Genomic DNA, 18,453 nt, shown 5'->3' with positions numbered 1-18,453 from the left:
AAGAATCTTTGAGAAAAAAATTTACAAATACTCTAAGAATTGAAGGGTAAATAAAATCACTCAGTCATATAAAAAAAATGCATGTGCAGCTTTACAAGCAACATAAACAGCTAGCACAAAGGGACAAAGGGAGGAAGGGCTTTACTTAATTCAGGAACAGAGTATGAAGAGTATTAAGACAAGAGCTTAAGGAGGTAGGACAGGGAAGTCCAAGAAGGACTTTTCAGAGAAAGGGCAAATAAGATTGAGATGATGTGAATGATAAGCTAGGAAGAAAACTTAGAAATTAGGCCAAGAGATGAAATGAGACAATACAAACATTTCTTTGAAGATGTTGCTATGAAGATCAATAGTGATACTGATAAAAAGAGTTCAGGAGGAGTATTGCAGATAGATGACACACTTCAGTTATTTAAATAGTGAATGTGGTATATTTCCTCTGAAATTATGCAGAAAAGACCCAATATACAATAAGTAGTGGTTGCAATGAAAATACAACAAAATTCTCTTAAATGCATAAGCTGATGGAAAATGTATCATTGCAAGAAAGTAAAGAATATCCCAGAACTACTAAGTGGAAGTTGATGTTCGAGCCATTTAGGGATAGACTTGGAGGCTGAATTTGGCTTTTTTGGTGGCCAAGAGACCTGGAAGTTTGCAGCAATTTGGTCAAACAGATGAAGTGAATCAAGGCAGGAGGTGGGAACTAAGATTACAAAATAAAAACTCAACTTTCCAAGGCCCCAGTGATTACTAAAAGGAGAGACCGATCCACAGAGACAGGAAAACAACAGAGATTTTGTATCTATCTTTGAGGCCTTCAGAATATATAAAAATTGTTAATATCTGTATGTGAGCCCTATTTTAATACCTTGGGTAGGATGGGAAGAGGCCAGATGCAGATCAAGAGAGGGAAAGCAGAACAAATGTTATAGTTTTTTTCTTCAGAGTGCCCCAGGGAGAACACAGAACACTACACAGAATCAGTTAGGGGTAAGTCCTGGATTGATCAGAAGGCCGAGGGAGAGAGAACTGTGAGCACATGTCTTTACTGTGGTTTCATTAAGAAGGAAGGGCCGAGGCAGGGTAAGCCCACTTAGCATTGGCTAATTTGAATTATTTTGGGGCACACTGGGGCATAGAGGCTCCTTTCCTCTCTGCTACTTGAGCCTAGGGCAATGGGGGCAGGAGTATAGTGGCCAGAGTGTGATTATCCAGTAAGGGAGGTGGTTAAGAGTGTGGATTTAATTAACTGCTCAACTCCAGTCAGGCCCTCAAAACTGAGTCAAGGCAGCATCAAAAACAAAATAAAAATAAAAATAAACTATAATATAAGTACATAGTATAAAGAAGAATAAAAGCTCACTATGATATTATGAAATTGCAGAACACCAAGGACAAAAAGAAAATCTCATATGCACCCAGAGAGGAAACAAGAAGAAATTGCAAGAATAATATTTATATTACTTGATATTTTGCAATAGCCATATTATTAGCTGGAAGAAAATGAAACTGTATCTCTAAAGTACTAAGTAAGAAAAATTAACTCTTATTCTGCAATTCAGTGGCAATTAAATTATATTACAAAGCAAATAAATATATGGGCTTATGAAAATTTGTACTTATAAGTTAGACATTTTGTTTTAAAATATTACATACAAAAAACAAAAACCACACACACACACACACAAAAAAAACCCACAAAAAAATTGTATATATTAACTCATTTGGTCTCTACAGGAATCCTACGAAACAGATATCAACTACCTGACTTTCCAGATTAAAAAACTAAAGCATGGAGAGATCAAATAATTTTCAAAACACGACAAAGCTAGTAAACCAATTTCTAGATCACAACTTTCTAATTGTTACACTAAATGGCTTCACCAATATATTGAATGAGATTCTACCAGTTTTAGATCATCACTAAAGATAGTATTTAAAAATGCAATTCAAAAAAGAGAAATTTATCCCAGAAAGAAAGGAAGGAGAGAAGAATGGGTGAGAAGAAAGAGAATGAGAGAGAGAAGAAGAAAGAAAGAAAGAGGGAGAGAGAGAAGAAGGGAGGGAGGGAGGGAGAGAGAGAAAGAAAAAAAAAGAGAAAGAGGAAAGAGAGAGGAAGGAAGGAAGGAAAGAAAGAAAGAAAGAAAGAAAGAAAGAAAGAAAGAAAGAAAGAAAGAAAGAAAAAGAAGAAAAAGAAAGAAAGAAAGAAAGAAAGAAAGAAAGAAAGAAAGAAAGAAAGAAAGAAAGAAAGAAAGAGAAAGGAGGGAAGGAAGGAAGGAAGGAAGGAAGGAAGGAAGGAAGGAAGGAAGGGGAGCAAAAAATACTGTGCTGAAACTTGCTCAAATAAATCTTGCAAGAGCAGATTATTATTTTCAGTATTTTGCAAGGCAGTTGTTAAAGCATTAGTAGATTGAAATTGGCCACGGCGGGAGTATTTATACCAAAGGTATCAGTAAATCTTATAAATCAGAGTTTTTTCTCCACTCATACTCCAAGCTACAGATACCACATTGAGGGAGGAAACTGATTAATTCATATAAATGTGCATTATTGAAAAATATAACAAAAATAATATCTACTTCAGAGGGTATAAAAATAATATAAATTCAAAGGTAGGTCAAAAAAAGTTGAAATATTGTAAAAGCTAAAGCATTATAATTTCCTTGAATTAGTTGGGAGAATGGAGGGATAGTGATGAATGAAAAATAATTTAAAAAGAAAATAATAAACATCATAATACAATTGAGAGAAAGAACAAAATGATAGCTTCTCTAAAGAATAATATGATAGACAAAACAGGCAAAAGAAGACGAGAAGAAAAGGAAAATGCACAAATAAACAATATCAGAAATAAAAATGGGTATAAAAACATAGAAGACTTTAAAATAAATGTAAAACAAAACACAATATTTGAAAATAAATAGAAAATTTAATTGAAATTCATGATTTTGAAGGAAAAGTTTATCAAAGCTGAAAGAATAAGTAGAGAACTGTAATAGAAATATAACTATTAATCTAACCGAATGAATTTTTAAAACTCATCAAAAGAAACAAATGAACAAAGCAACTGGCAAAAATATTCTATAAGGAAGATTTCCAAATATTCAAGGAACTCCTATTTAAAAATTAACTCTGGGAAACAGAAAGAGACAAAATTGTCCCCAATGTTTTTTTCTGCTGCTGTAAAACTTCAAGACCAAAACCAGAAAAGAAAAGTGTGAAATAGAAAAGTTAAGCTAATCTCATGGATGATTATCTATTTCTATGTTTATATACATTGCAAAGCAATTCCAGAAAAGATATCCCATCTATTTATGACAGACTTCTAGCAAACTAGAAGAAAATTCCATAATCTGATGAATCTATCTCCATTGTGTCCAAGCAACAAAAGATTGTTACATAAAACGTGTATTAAAAATTCCTGTGGGGGGAAAAATATCCTGTGAGTCAAAAATCGATAGAAGAGGAAATCCAGATGGCCAGTACATATAATAATCAAGTAAACACGAATTTCAATTATGATGAAATATAATTTATACACATCCAGTTGAACAAAAAAGTTGAAAATCTGACAAATCCATTTCATTCCAAGGGATATATTCACATTCTCACAAGAAAAAATATTATAGGGACGCCTGGGTGGCTCAGTCGGTTAAGCGGCTGCCTTCGGCCCAGGTCATGATGCCAGGGTCCTGGGATCGAGTCCCACATCAGGCTCCTTGCTCAGCAGGGAGCCTGCTTCTCCCTCTCTCTCCCTCTGCTTGTGCTCTGTCAAATAAATAAAATCTTTAAAAAAAAAAAAAAAGAAAAAATATTATATGTACGTTCATTAAAGTTTTCCTTTTTTAGAGCAAACAACAAGAAAATAATCATTAAAAGAAGGATGGATTTATAATCCTATAAATAAAATGGAGCACTATACAAGAATGAAAACAAACGAAACAGAGCTACATGTATTAAGGAAGACACATAGGTCTGTCTGCCATTTGGAATATGAATTTTATTAAGCAATCTCTGACATTGTTTATTTAACAAAAAATTAGCATCCAATAAATCAAATATTAAGACAAGAAAACAATTTCATTCTGAAATACTTAATAATTCTACTCCCTTCAACACAAATAAGTTTTATTTTTCAAAAAAGCATGTAATGGTAGAATTCATCTTTCAAATTGAAAACATGGCTCTACTTTTTTCCTTGTTTCTCTATGTCAAAAATGCATTTGTATTCATCTCTAAGCCAGTCACTGAAGTAAACAAATATCTCTATTATTAAAATCTTCTGCTTAAAAAAAGAAAGAAATGAGCTATCAGGTCAATGAATATCATGAGGAAACTTCAATGCATATCACTAAGTGAAAAAAACCAATCTGAAAGGCTACATATTATATTATTCAATATATAGAGAATTCTGGAAAAGGCAAAACCATAGAAACAGTAAAAAATCTGTTGTTGCCAGTTGTTCCTGGGCAGTTGGAGCAGGATGGATAGGCTGGACAGGGGTTTTTAGGGCAATGAGACTATTCTATATGGATAGAATTATGGATTCTATATGGTGGATACATTATGTATTAGTAGAACCCATAGAACTTACAATACAAAGAGAGAATCCTAATGTAAACTATGGGCTTGAGTTAATAATGTATCAATATTGTTCATCAGTTGTAACAAGTGTATCACACTAATACAAGAGATTAAGGAAAGGGGAAACCATACTTGAGGGATGGGAAGGATATATATGGGAATTTTGCACTTCTTGCTCAATTTCCATAACCTAAAACCATTCTAAAGAAGTCTGTTAATTTAAAAACATAACACACATATTCTAAAATATGTATAGATATTCTAGATAAATGAACTATTGTTATGTAATACAATCACATGAAAGAGATAAAAATACACTCTCTGGGGCAAATAATGCTTATTTTTATCATGTCATTAGCAAATGTGAGTAAATAAGATGTGGTGAGATGAATATTATGGGTATTCTTAAAACAATTTTTCCAGCTGGAATGTATTTGAAGATGATATGAAATAAAATCTTCAATTTCAACACTTGATGTGCCTATGTTGCACGTGAAGAATGAACGCACACCTAAAAGTAAAAAAAAAAATGAGGCAGATACTTGGGGATATTTTTAGATATGTGCAGATGACACTCATATTCATTTTAAGTTCATTTTATTCAGTGTGATCACTTTCTATTTTGCACTGCTGAGAACTGTTAGACTTCCTTTGTTTGTCCTAAGTATCTCTGTCCATCTTTGCGCAATGGAGTTCTTCCTTTATCAACTCTCTAGCCTGAACTAATTTTGTATATATATATATATGGAAACCAAATATATATTTTGTCTGGAGGACTACTTTCTGAGCCCTTTCTTCATTCATTCTAAAACTTTGGATTTTCATACTTCTTAAAAACACATCATTGGGGAGTCTGGGTCGCTCAGTCGGTTAAGTGTCTGCTTTTGGCTCAGATCATGATCCCTGGGTCCTGGGGTCGAGCCCTGCGTGGGGAGCCTGCTTCTCCCTCTCCCTCTGCCTGCTGCTACCCCTGCTTGTGCTCTCTCCCTCTCTCTCTGTCAAAGAAATAAATAAAATCTTAAAAAAAAAAAAGCATTGGTGAGAATTTTGGAAGGCTCTGCCGTCATCCTCTTCCATGCTGCATATATTGTCATCAACTTTTTATGTTTTATGAACCTCTGTATTTCTTTCCACCCACGTGAAGTATATTTCTAGTTCTTTTCAGAGCATGTTCTAAAAATCATTTTATGTAATTATTCACTTTCTATCATGTTGATCGATTGTGTTCCATGTATATTTTCTTTATTTGCTTCTCACTAGTCATCTAAAAGTCTTTACCAGCCTTCCATTTTAGGCTGCTTTTAAATTTGAAGAGAAGCAACAGAATTTTTTATTTTGCTGCTTTTCAGTTTTGATTTAACTAATAGTATGAAACTGGTAAACATTTTCTTTCCTTGATAGTCATTTACTTCAGCTCTTCCTGAAAAAAAAAAAAAAAAAATCTCTCCTAAACTTCTTTATACACTGAGCAAATAATTAAGGGACTCCATTATGCACACAATTATCAAATTTGGATGCGATGGGGCAGTGATACAGTGGCTCAGAAAGACAGCAATGAAGCCAAAGCGTTGAAGTGAACGTGTGTCTCTGTTGTTCTCTAGTGATTCCTCAGGCCAATTACTTGCCTTCCTGTGCTTCAGTTTCTTGTAAAAGGGATAATATTAGCATTTACCTTTTAAGGTAGAAAAAAAAATAAAATTTGAGTTTATATAATTAGCGTGTATGGCACATTATCTAGCATCAAAAAATGTTCAATACCTCTGGTCTACTTGTAAGGCTATAGCTATGATTATTTTAAATGTTTATTTTATGTAACCTGCAATATTGCTTTCTATAATATATAATTTCTCATATTCTTGACACCATATAGTTCAGGAGATTAGATTTCTGTGCTCGTCTTTAAACCATCTGTACTTTGAAGAGCACTGGTGGATACATGCTGAGAATTATCTACTCAAGAAGAATTTTGACTTCTGGGCAAGTGGTTTAGTCTTCATTACATAATGTGAACCGAATGGTAATGAGACTGGAAAGTCATATATTTGGGGCATCTGTAAAGTTCTAAAGTATGTAAAGCTTATCTAATTTCATCTTCATAAGCAGTATATGAGTTTTGTGTCATTAGCTCTTAATTACCAGACAGAAAATGGATCTTTTGGTGAAGAAGCCAGATTGGAGTTTTGGAGCCTTGATTTTCAATTGCATGTTATCTGTATCACTACTGTAAAAATAGTCACGCAAAATCCTAAAGTTCTAAGCCCCTGAAGTACAGTCATCTGGAAAGAATCACTTATTCTATTTTATTTTACTTTATACAATATTTATATTTTGTTGACCTTAACCATTAAACATTTCATTCTGGGTTTTCACTAAGAATCAAAGTAATAACATTTCTTCTCTCCTGGTCTAATTTAGAAGCGCATCACCAACCTCTACTGAACAAGTTAATGATTATCTACAAGGCCAGCCTTTCTAGGTATTCTGCTCTGTAGTAGGCCTATATATCCAAATGATGTGGAAAATGGTGTTTTCAAAAATGTATTATTTGTGTTATCATATTTTCTTTTCATGTTAGTATATTAATTTATATTCATAATATTGATCCATATTAATAGTTGAAATTTTAAAGTCAATTGTTTCTGCCGCAATTCTGTATTTCCCACAACCTCTCATTTCTTCTTTTGTGGTTTCTGCTTCTTTAATGACAGCACTGTTATTAAATTAGGCTAGTAAGAAAAAATTTTTAAAGATTTTTATTTATTTATTTGAGAGAGAGAGAGAGAGAGCAAGAGTGGGATGATGGGCAGAAGGGGAAACAGACTCCCTATTGAGCAGAGAGCACGATGTGAGGCTCAATCCAAGGACTCTGGGATCATAACCTGAGCCAAAGGCAGATGATTAACCAACTGAGATACTCAGGCACCCCAGAAAATTTTGAATTATCTTCTACTTCTCCTATGTCCCACAAATTAACCACAAAACGAAGGTGTCTATGAAACCCCTCTGTCTGCCATTTCCACTGGGCTGTATCTCTGATACGAGCTCCCCACATTTATGCTCTTCCAATGGGACTTTTGATTCCCCATCTACTTGCTCTCACATCCTTCTTTCTTGTCACCAACAGAATGCCACTGTGGAAACACACTGGTGGCTGATGTGCTAAAAGAATTGTTTCATTGGTTTGGAAGAACCCTCATATTTTAACATTTCACCCAACTTCACTTTATGTCCTTACCTTCTATAACTTTTTCAGCAACATTTTTGCTGGCATTCTTATTTTTCACAACCTTACGCGATACAGTCCTCTTTTTAAGTCCACCTTACAAATGAGGGAACTGGACACAGAGGTTAAGTACTTTGCCTAAGGAGGTCAAACAACTAGTAAATAGTAGAGTCAGGATTCAAACCCAGGTGTTGCACCCCACACAGCTATTCATACCAATTCTGCACATCTTATTTCATTTGAGTTAAAGCCTCAAATTCAACGGTTGCACAGAAGAATTCCAATGCCCACATAATATTTCAGTGATCTTGTTAAAACATAGACTACATCACTTCATGCTACTTTAAATCATCCTGGTCTCATGATTCTCCTGAGCCTTACTGTTCTCTTTACTGTAGCACAAACACAAAGATTGTTTTTGCCTCAGTATCTCTGAATTTACTGTTTTTTTTCTCCTTGGAATGCTTTCTCCAAACATTTATATACTGTTTCCCTTAATTGATATGATATATGTTTAAAGGTCAATTCTTTTGAAATTGATATTTCTTAATATCCTATAATCTTGCAATCTTGATTTTTCTATATGCAATTGACCTAGAAATCTTGTCATTATCCTATTGATCAAACTTTATGGTTCCTCACATTTATTACCATCTGCAATATTGTTTATTTTTTTAATCTCTCTCACTACACTAAGGAGCAGGAATTATATCAATATGATATTGTTTAGTGCCAGTAGCAATTGGCAAAGAGTAGTAATTTTGTAAATATTTTTTTGCATAAATGGATATATAGGGCAAATGCAATTTATTTCATTTCTCTAGGTTACTTTTTTCTAATCTTCCCCTATTAAAACGTAAGCACTGTAAGCGTAAGGAACTTGCACAACTTCTTCAATACCAGAGACCTAGTCTTTAAAAAAAGTGCCTGTGTACATAGTATACGTTGAATCAATATTTAATGAACAATGGATACACAGGTAGTATTTCTTCATTTTTTTGAGACGAGGAAATTGAGAAAAGTAATTCCTAATATAAAGCAGAATCAAGACGATCTCAGATACAATCCATATTGTTTTCGTTGCATGATTCTGGGTAAGGGAAAGTATACCTTCCTGGAAACATGGAACTTTCTTTCTCTGAAGGAAGAGATAATGATATGTCTCGGGGACTATCCCAGAATAAAGTTTTTTAAAGGCTAGATTCCTTATGAAGATGATTTTGGAATAAGGCATATCCAACAGTAGCCATGGGAGGCTGCTCTACCAATGTTTAGTAGAGCCTGAAGAAAATAGCTTGAATTGAAATTATGTTGGTTTAGAAATTTGGTTGTTCTGGTGTAATTCTCACACAAATTCAGAAATTTGACTTAACAATTTCTTGTTTGTAATTCCAGAATTTGTGTTCCATTTACCACATGCTTAATATATTTTCTTTATAAAATAATACTCTAAATATGAAATGTACCTGAGTTTGTCAAGAAGAAAATTTTATTTTTCTCCAAATTTGTGTCAGTGCAGAAGACAGCAGTGGGTCCTCTCATGTATTTTAACATCCTCAAATGGTAACACCTGAAGATAAGAGTCTTCGCACCATAAAGTGTCTGACCTCTCCTAAGTAAAACTTTTATTCTAAATGATAAAGAAGGCTACTGTTCCAGGTGATTTCTCCTATATTTAAGGGCAGTCCTCATGCTTATTTTATTCTGTCTGCATTTCTCAAAACATACAGAGCTTTTCTGCATTTCTTGTGAACACTCTGTCAAGGTTCTAATGGGTTTGAGACACAGTAAAACATAGCTTTGAATGGGACCAAAAAGAAAGTAGTGATTTTTTGTATACCTATCGTCTGCTAGGCCAAATATGAGATATGATATTAACCTAGTAAGAAAAATAACTAGGAGCGCCTGGGTGGCTCAGTTAGTTCAGTGCCCGATTCTTGATTTCAGCTCAGGTCATGATGGGCTCTGTGCTCAGTGGGGAGTCTGCTTGAGATTTCTCTCCTTCTTCCTCTCCCTCTGCTCCTCCCCTCGTGCTCTCTCTCTCTCTCTAAAATAAATGAAATAAATCTTTAAAAAAGAAAAATAAGTATAAATCATTATTCTGATACCGACACAGTTTACAAATTGTATGTAGAAGAATCATATCCTTATGTTGCAGATAGTATATTCCAAAGTTATACCAAGAATAATTGCTAAAGGGTAATAGGAAAGGGATAGATTATTTCAGAAGAGCTGGTCAGAGAAAGCTTCAAGAAAGATCACATCTCAGCTGTGATTTAAAGGATTTCAGAATTCAAACAGACCTGCAAAGTATAATCTACTAAGTTTAAAAAGTTCCACAGTATTCACTAAAGTATACTAAGATGACCCCAAAGCTTCAATGCACTTTGATCCTCTATAATCCAGATTTGAAACAAGAGTAGCTTAAGTTCAAGAATTATCATGTTTTGGAAACACTGTGATGAGGAAACAAAGGCAGTACACTGTCCCAAGGAATAAGAATACGAAATATTTCATGCTTATTATTTCATACTGTCTATGCCTTATAGAGAAAAGATGGTGTTATATAAACTTGAACATGTCTTGAACATAGATATGTTAAAGTCTATCAACTGAGTACAGTTTGGAGTTTAATTACATAGTATTGCTGTCACTTGTGAAAACAAGGTAAAATAATTAAGGTGGAATAGTTGGTTGGGTTCTGCCACAAACTTAAGACTAAGAGGAAAAATATTAAATGTCCTCTTTGTAAACACAATATATATATATATATATAGTATATTCCAAAGTTATATATACTATATATATATATATATATATATATATATATTTTTTTTTTCTGAACGCTCTCCTCACACTGTTTATGTTGAGCCTTTGAAAAATAATGGAATACCTGGGCAATATTTCAAACAGTTCCCAGTAAAGTGTTTTCTTATAATATTAAAAAGTAATTCAGAGTTAGGGATGCAAATCATGATAATGACTTTCTATGTACCTTCATGAACACAAATAATGGCCACAGTCAAGAAATATTTACTCAGAAATAATTGCTTGTAAACAGTAGTCATTTGAATTCAGCAAAAGATCAATATGTAGAAATTAACATAAGTAACCTGTTTTGAAATTCCAATTAAAAACCAACTTTACATTTCCTTATAATTTATGTATCATACTGTTTCAAATGAGAAATAAATATTTTGGTATAAAAATAATTTACATTTCTTATAAAATGATAAATTGAGTATAACTTCAGTGGAACAGTATAAAATTTGTGACATAGCAACAAATCACATGCTACTCAATATACTCAAACTGACCTCAGTTGCTTATAATTAAGCAACTCTGCAGACGATGTTGAGAGTTTACCTTGCCAATTACTTGACAGAAGGAAAACTGGAGGCTCGCAGTGAGCATATAAAGGCATCCAACTTTCTGGGACTCCCTTTTTTAGAATGCATTAATTGTTACTACCAGATTATATTTACTAACAAGATTTCAGAATCTATCACACATAAGATCTACATTTGTATCTGTGCCATTTTTCTTAAGTTGTAAATCATACATATTTCAATATCATCTGTATAGCCACACAAGAAAGGGATGATTAGTTGCTAACAAGCCAAAACGTCACCTAAGTGTCATGTTCATGTAAATACTTTAAAAGAAATTCTTCCCAAAATAATGATCTGCCATTTTAAAAATTATTGTTCCTTTATTTTTACTAAATTCATTTTCATTTCATGTTATACCCAGTTAATTTATAACAAGAAATACATTTCAAAATTAATTTGGAACTATCATTTTGGCATGTCCATGAGGATTGTTTTATTGTAATTCATATCAGTTCCTTGAGTAAAAGGAATTAAGTAGAATTACAATATTAACTTGATATTTGATAGATCATTTATTTCTCAAAATGAAAATGTTGAACAGAATGCAAAACAACTAATTGATAGAAAAAGTATTAAAAAGAGATAAAGAAAAAATACACTTTATTTGAGGGAATGATTCATGATATTACTAGAGATTTTTTTAAAATTTTCTGTTTAATAAATGTGTTAAAAAAAAGTCCTCTGATTTTTTAACATAGATTTTATAAGCTTAAATAACCTTAGATATAACTTAACTATCCCCTTATAAAGCTTAAGAGTATGTAAATGTTCTCCAGAATGTACATCTAACAGAGGTATTAAGAATTAAGACATGTGGTTAATTTCCTTTTTATGTAATTTCACCTGCAGTGAATTTAGTCGCCAGTTGCATTCCATATATTGCTTGGTAAAATTAATTCCATCATTTAATAAATTCATCCTAAATGCTACTCATCTTGGGAAACAATACACAAAATTTCCCATCAGCACTTATATTGGAAACCACCATTTGTTTCCTCTGCCAATGGGTCATAGAAGGGCTGATAATGTGGTTATTGGTCTTTTTATTTTTGCACAGTGTTGTTTTCAATGGAAAAGTTGGCATTCATATTGATCAACTCTGCAATTCATTTAGCATTAAGAATATATTGTTCGTAAACAGTATTCCTTCATTTTTCTTTAAGGAATGACTGAACATGAATTGAAAATTTTAGTTTGACAAAGCCAACTGATAGGGCTACATAAATACTAAACTACATTTATGTGAATTATGAAAAAAATAATCCTGCTTAAAAAAGAAGAAAAAAAAAAGTTGACATACTATTTACTTCTCAATAAAAATAACTAGAACCACTCACTCACTGTAAATTATACAGATCTAATTGTGTATTATTGAATATACCATAATAAAAATTATAATTTTAATTAAACTAATCAGATACTCAAATTCATTAGCAAATTATTTGTTTTGAATCCATCCCATATCATACATTCATGAAAATTACAGTTTTTGACTGTTCTATTTCTCATTTTTTCACAAAATGATTGCTATTTTTACATATTAAATGAGATTATAAAGATTATAGAGATTAAGCAATGTCAATCTGAAAATAAACTTTGCGTTTTTAATCTTCTTATATATTGACGCTTCATCAATAGCATATCACTTATGTTCACCAATATCAACTTTAAAAATGTTATGTGGTTGCTGAAGTTAACATATATTACAAGTTTTAAAATGTCAAGTCATTTAGAACAACAAAGTTTTTTTTTTTTTTAATTTTGGTGAACCTGTCTTTAAAGATGATTTGATCGATGTAATAGAAAAAAATAATGTTGAAATACAATTTTATATCATAGATGGACCAGTAGTAGGTGAATATGAATAAAGATGACCACACATTCTTTGTTACTATCCTCAAGGAAATATGATTTATATCTCTCCCACATAAGACAGTTTATCTCTTGTCCTATATTGATGTTGGGTAGGTCTTTGACTGTTTTAAAGAATAGAATACAAGGAGAGCAGCACTTTCCTTGACTGTCAGTTATGGGCCGAGCCCTTATTAGACCGTGATTACCTGCTTTTCTTTCTTAAAGTACTTACTATGAGGCAACCTCTTTCACAATCATGTTGCCAAGCTGTGAGAAGTACAAGACACCTGTGTAAGTGATTCAGTTGACAGCCCCAGCTAGGCTCAGTCCCCAAGCATCATCCATCAGCCCTGTGAGTAAGTCATCTTAGAAGTGAATTCCCAAGCTCCAACAGAGCTATTCTAACTGGCACCATGTCTGCTCAACTCCTGCCCAAATGATTAAACTGTAAAAATATTTTTATAAGTTTCTGTTTTAAACCGCAAGTTTCATTTTTGTTAAAATGGACCCTTACGTACTTTAAAACAATTTTTCTGTTTTTTTGTATTTCATTAAATATAGTTGACACAAAACTAAAAATTATCTGTAAGAAACTGATGTAAATCTTAGTTATAGAACCTTTTCCTTTCTACTCGTTCACCTACCTTTTTTCTGCCTAAAATATGTATTAAATGATACAAGTATTATCCTTTGCTTTTCTTTTCTAACGTCTGTTTGCTTCCTTATTTATTGTTATGACAATTTTATTTTAATTTCTTCTAAATTATGGGGAGAAATAATAAATCACCTTAATATTCAATTTTAGATTTTATTACATATAAAAATAGTATTGTGAAACCACGTACTAAATTTTAATAGTAGTTCAGTTTTGTACTCTCAAAATTTTCATACCAACAAATGAATAGTTTTGTTTTTTTTTTAAGATTCTATTTATTTATTTGAGAGAGAGAGAGAGAGCAAGTGAGCACAGAGAGGGAGAAGCAGACTCCCCACTGAGCAGAGAGCCTGAAGTGGGGCTCTACCCCAGGACCCTGAGATCATGACTTGAGCTGAAGGCAGACGCTTAACCTGCTGAACCACCCAGGTGCCCCTAAATAGTTGTTTTGATCAGTGGTTCATTACATAGTAATCTCTAATTAGGTTCTTATAATACTTAGTTTTGCCTTTTAATGGAGAAGGAATATTATTACTTTGTGATTTATATAATAGTAAAAGTAGTTGTACACTTAAACTAAGAATTCAGCCATATTCTGCTGAGACTTTAAACACAGTAGATGACACAAAATGCCTTATAAATATCCAATTTAAATGGGAAACTAATAAAAAGGATTTTAAAATGTTTTCAAATATTTCCTTTTCAATGTGCTAGTTGAGAAAGCCGGTTTTTATTTGGCATGTTTTTAAATCAGTTAGTGTTCTTGATTTTTATATTGGTTCCTGTTTGTAGATCAGAGCAGTAGAATAATATATTGGCTAAATTAGGGCAATATTCTTGATTTTCATCTGAGAGAAAATTATTGTAGAATATTGGTTTCAGTTAGAATGATATTATCTAACATCTGCTGGAAATGCGTTATAATGTCTATGTAGATCATCCATACTTAAAGTTACTTAAAATATATAAGAAAAACAATTTCAAAATAATTAGGATATTTATTATTTTTAATATGCAAAAAACCTTAGCAGGAGCACCTTTATATAGTTTACTACCTATATAACAATGCGAAGTAGGCTTGGGGAGAGGTATGGGATAAAAAATCAGATTTTCAGAGCCAAGTTAAGATGTAGAATGTGCTTTTATTCTAAACAATGACTAATAAGCAGCAAAAGGAGAGGATATTTGAGTTGAGTTTAACTGAGGCAAACATTACTTGATAAAAGAATCATAACTATAAGGAATTCACCAGATGAAGAAAACAGGGCAAGGTTTTGATGTGAAAAGGGGATTCTGATTGTCTAATGATAAATGTAGAAAATAATATAATAAAATATAAAGACTCAGACTCATGAGGTGATGATTCTTAGTTATTAAATAAAATAAGTGATCAAGTAATAAGTATTTGGTTACATTTTTAAACCTACACTTAAACTCAGCTAACATAAAGGCTGCACTTGAAAGTAGTAATCATGTTATCTTAGTTTTAGGGGGAAAATGTGCAGAATCAGAGATTTAAGTAATAATAACCAATTAGATATTATATAAAATGCAGTTACATGTGACATGTTTTTGCTTAATATGAAGCACTTATAATAATTAGTTTATTAAACAGTCAGATGTTGTGTGCTACACATAAATTGAGTAAGTCATTTCCCAATCACTAGTTTAAAACTTTGTTAGTCAAATATCCTTCCTGTGCCTTTCACATCATCTTGTACACCAGAATCCATGATTTCAAGCCACTGTCAAGCATTAAAAACAACAATAAAAACATTGAACTTTAAAATTTAATCTCATTTTTGATTAAAGACTTTCCCTCCTTTATTTATTATCAGTGCTGTCAGAAATTATGAGGGGAGATGGAATGTAATTGTCTCTCTTTCCTCCAGGAGGCTCTCTTCTCTAGTGTGTTGGAAGCCAAAGGGGAGAAGATAAGCATCCCTTGGTAAACAGATATACTCCTTATGGCAGTATCTGGTTTCGAGGTAAGGTTGACTGCCTGGTCTCTATCATGTGCTTGGTATATAGGAGATGCCCAATAGCCAATGACTTTAAATACCCGAAAGTGTAAAATTTCCAGAGGATTGTGGAGAGGAGCTTCCTGATGCAAAGTTTTAATGAGGGATATCTGCTTACATCCGGTGTCTTTTTGTCCTTCCTCTCCTCTCTTAGCTACACTTGCAGAAGCACACCTCAGAGTTTTCCTGGGTAGTTGGTTTTATTTTTGGGGGGGGGGTAGAGGGGAGACGGGGAACATCTAAGACAGGTCAAACACCATTGAATTCAATGGCCTCCCTAGGAAATTTGCTCATCCTTCCCAAATCAAATAGTGACAACACATTATTCCCCACTCTGAAATATTTACCTTCCCTAACCTCTCTCCTCAGTTTGCTCTCTCTCTCTTTGCTCAAATAAGCACTGGCATCAGTTTAGCTTATCCTTTACATAAGCAGTCCTCAGACCTGAGGATTTTGTATCAGGCTCTCCTTTGGTCAGGCACCCCGGTATAAAATGAATAATTTTCTTTGAGCCTCTTCACTTTTCCTCAAATTTTTATCTATTTTTTTTCTATTTTCTGCTTTTTAGTTGGGTGTGAGTAAATAGGGGAGTTGAATTGATGGTTGGGAGATCTGATTACCAATTGTTTTCAAGTCCCTTTAGAAAATGTGGCCCTGGTGTCAGTTCATTTTTAGTTTAGAGTCCTAATAGTCAATATTGGATCATCTAGAGGAGTGTAAAATGATTCTCATTTTATATTACTTTTTAATATTGTATTTATTTATTTATTTGAGAGAGAAAGAGAGAGTACATGAGTGTGCACAATCAAGTAGTGGCAGAGGGAAAGGAAGAGGGGAAAGAATCCCAAGCAGACTCCACCCTGAGCATGGAGCCCAATGTGGGGCTCAATCTCACCACCCTGAAATTATGACCTGAGCTGAAACCAAGAGTCCAATGCTTAACCACCTGGGGCACCCAAGTGCCACTCATTTTATATTATAATTATATAGTCAAGAATACTCAATTTCCAGAACATTGATTCCATGCTTTAAGTCCACATTCATTCATTGGTTTGTGTAGTTCAAGAGTAATAAAATCATTCTTTCCTTCAGGAAGCCTAGGTTCCAGAGGTATAAAATCAGCCATTACCACCATAATAAAAAACAAATAGAAATTGATTTTTAATTTGATTACATGTTATAAATATAGTAAAATTGATGTGATAGAGAACAGTGATTGTGATAGAACACTAGGTAGGGATATCTGGAAAGGCCTTTTGAAGGAAATGTCTGAGTTGAGACCAAAGATATAGGGAAACTTGTCAAACAAATATAAGAAGATAAAACCTTACTGCAAATGTTTATAAAAGAAGTACTGTTAATATGTTTCAGGAAAGAAAAGAAGAACCAGAATGATCTTGAGGCTAGAACTTACGGCTTAAGGTACAAGCAAGAGAATGGATTGAGAAGAGGTCAGATAGGGGGCTAGAACCTAGTTGACCCTGATAAGGATTTCAGATTTTATTCTAAGTGCAAAGGAAAGTTACTAAAATATTTTAGATAGAGGTTTTGATTTACGTTTTGGACAAAAGAATGGGTTTTAACAGATAAAGATCAAGGTAAGGAAGATTTTGGAAGAGAGATGTGATGACAATGGGAACTAGAAGAGTAAAATAGACAAAGAAGTAGATTAGAAATACACTTGCTAGGGGTACCTGAGTGGCTCAGTGGGTTATGTGTCCAACTCTTGATTTCAGCTCAGGTTGTGATCTCAGCTTCATGAGATTGAGTCCCACGTCCAGTTCCGTGCTTACTGCAGAGTCTGCCTAAGATTGTCTCTCTTTCTTCCTCTGCCCCTCCCCTTGCACTCTCTCTCTCTCTCTCTCTCTCTCTCTCTCGCTATCTCTATCTCTAACTAAAATAAGCAAACAAACAAACAAATAAATAAATCTTAAAAAAGAAATACACTTGCTAATGTACTAGAACACAAGAGGAATACACACATCTTTCTGTGAGTTTGGGTATAAGATTAAAAGAAAGAGAAGGAGCAAACATAAGTAAAATATTTGAGCCTCTGTGTATAGGGGGGTACCATTTACATAGATAATGATGAGCCACTAAAGAAAAGATTCATGGATATATGGAGGAAAAAAATGGCTTCATTGTGGATATATTACATTTGAAGTGTCCATGAAATATTCAAATGCAGAAACAGGACATAACTGCTCAACTGAAAAGACACTGCCAAAGAAATGCCATAAACACCAATAAGAAGATGAAGTTAGAATTTTAAATGAATTACTAATGGCTGATGAATTACTAATGGCTAGCATGGGAGTGTGATGTCACTAGAGACTTCAGACATTGAGTACTCCCACACTCTTACAGGCTCTTCCTCCAAAACCTCATTAGGCACTTATAGGATGATTATGGGGAAATGCTGAGAAGCCACCTCCCTGAACTGGCTGAGAAAGAAGAGCAGCCACCACAGGAACTCCACCTACACACATCTACCTATTGCCCATATGGAACAGAAGCCTACCATACAGGGGACTATAGTAGTCAAGGTTCTCCAGAGAAACAGAAGCAACATGACATATAAATTTATTATCAGAAATTGGCTCATGAAATGACAAGGCTGAGAAGTGCCAAGGTTTGCAGGTTTGCAAACCCTCAAACTAGAAATCCAAGAGAGAGGACGATACTCTTCCAGACTAAGTTGAAGGCCTGGGAACAAGGAGA

Source organism: Halichoerus grypus, chromosome 3 (assembly GCF_964656455.1).
Source record: "Halichoerus grypus chromosome 3, mHalGry1.hap1.1, whole genome shotgun sequence".
Lineage (NCBI taxonomy): Eukaryota > Metazoa > Chordata > Mammalia > Carnivora > Phocidae > Halichoerus > Halichoerus grypus.
This window is presented reverse-complemented; position numbering follows the sequence as displayed.